This window comes from Cavia porcellus, unplaced genomic scaffold (assembly GCF_034190915.1).
Source record: "Cavia porcellus strain 051 isolate PalLab524CR breed Dunkin Hartley unplaced genomic scaffold, mCavPor4.1 scaffold_13, whole genome shotgun sequence".
In the NCBI taxonomy this organism is placed as follows: domain Eukaryota; kingdom Metazoa; phylum Chordata; class Mammalia; order Rodentia; family Caviidae; genus Cavia; species Cavia porcellus.
In genome coordinates this window covers 19,305,570-19,307,712 of record NW_026947496.1, presented here as the reverse complement: position 1 = coordinate 19,307,712, position 2,143 = coordinate 19,305,570, and positions in this window count along the sequence as shown.

The window sequence follows — 2,143 nt, the reverse complement described above, 5'->3', positions numbered from 1 at the left end:
AGTCTGAGCATAGAGAGTGTTGTTATTTTAAATCACCATGTGGAGAAGAACAAACCTGACATGAGGAAATTTTCTGTACTGCTGGAAATGGAAAACCCTCCAGTTTGGATAAGCAGAGCTGAGCAGAGAGGAAGGGAAGAGGGTGCGCTTGTTTCATCTTCTGAGGTCAGGTCTCTTGGGGAATGAATGGACTGTGTTGAGGTGGGGCCTGGAAGGTGCTGAGCACATCCTGGATAAGCCGAGGGGAGGTGATGCAAAGAGGCTGGACAACGCCTCCATATCTGGAACTGGAGAGACCACTCCCAACGTCTGAGCTTGGGATAGTTCGAATGTGTTCTCCAAAGCTATGTGTTAGAAACTTAGTCCCCAACCTCATGTTCATGGTTGTTGGAGAGGGCAGCTTTGGGAGGTGATTTGGTTAGATGAGGTTCAAGGTGGCCCCACAATGACATTTGGCGCTTTATAAGAAGAGAAAGAGTTGCGAGCTAACACATTGGCCCCATCTTGCCATATCATGATGCAGCGTGAATATGTTCACCACAAGCTAAGTGGATGCAGGCACCATGTTCTTGAACTCCTCGGACTCCAGAACCAAGAGTCAAATAAATCTTTACTCTCTTTTACCCATCCCAGGTGTTTTTTTAAATAGCAACAGAAAAAGGAAATTTGAGAGAATTTCAGCGAGAGATGTGGTGAGCTCGCTGGAGTCGTCAGCAGAGGAGGGTAGAAGGCAGCTGCTAGCTCTGGGCTTCAGTAGGGAGCTGCAGGGTCTCCTAGGGGCGCCTGAAGGGCCCAGGAGAACGGTAGGAGCTGTGACCAGGTGGTGATCTCAGACAGAAGGCACCCTGGCCTTGGACTTCAGCTACAATGGCAATGAGGACAGAGGCCACATTGGGACTCAGGAAGGAGATGCGGCAGCCAGAGAGAGCAGGACCTGAGGCTTCCTCCCACTGCCACAAGCATTTACTGGAAGACACTGGTTTCCTCCAGAGGGACTTTTATTTACTTGTGCTGAGGATTGAACCCAAGGGCTTGTATGTGTTAAGCAAGTGCTTTTGCACTAAGACATTCCCTCAGTCCTTTTTACAATTTTTTTCAGGGTACTGGGAATCGAACTCAGGACCTTGTGCTTTCAAAGGAGGTACTGTGCTGCTAAGCTATAGCCCCAGCCTCTCTATACAATTTTAGGATAAGCTCTCACTGGCTGGCTTCAAACTGGCTCAAACGCATCCTCCTCTTGCCTCAGCCTCCTCAGTATTTGAGATTTCAGGAATGAGCCACTGCACTTGGCACTAGAGAGACAGTTCTGAGTCACAAGAAACTGAGTCCTTTTCTTTCCAGCTCTTGCCATCATAATGTGAGTTGGACTTTCTGAGAAAATTATGGAGAAATGTAAAGTGTATTTGGTGATTCTAGGGAAAACAAGTGTGATGGGCTGAATTGTGTCCTATCTGCCCCCTAAATCATATGTTGAAGCCCAGTATCTAGAATGCGACTGTATTTGGGGATGGAGCCTTTAAAGAGGGAGTAAGGTAAAATGAGGTCGTATGGTTGGGCATCAGTCCAGTCTGACTGGAGTCCTTGTGAGAAAAGGAAATTCACACACAGACACACAGAGGGAAGACCACACAGAGACAGGGAGAAAGTGGCCATCTGCAAACCTCAGAGAGAGGCCTTGGGAAAAACCAGCTGCCTTGATCTTGAACTTGGAGCCTCCAGAACCGTGGGAGGATGAGTATATTGTTCAGGCCACCCAGCCTGAAGTGTTTTGTTATGAGAGCCTGAACAAACGAATGTAACAAGCAAAACTCACCCAGATTGTTACACACTGGGATAAAGCTAACAGGCACAGAGGTTCAGAAGTACGCCATTGATGTGATGTGGATTATTAGTGCAAAGTGGGTATTGCTATAATGTAGGTAAGAAGGAGGAAGCAACATGGTCTGGTGGAGAGGCCTGGGCCATCGAATCAACTCAAAGTATGTACCACTGCAGTGACTTACTTAGTGAATTTGGGATTCCCTTTCCACGAAGAGAGCCCATGCGTATATTGTCAAGAAGGCAGCCAGGACATCAATCAGCCCTTCCTCTCAACCATTCGCCTTCTGACCTTTGGGCAGTCATTGTTCATGCTGGGCAAAAG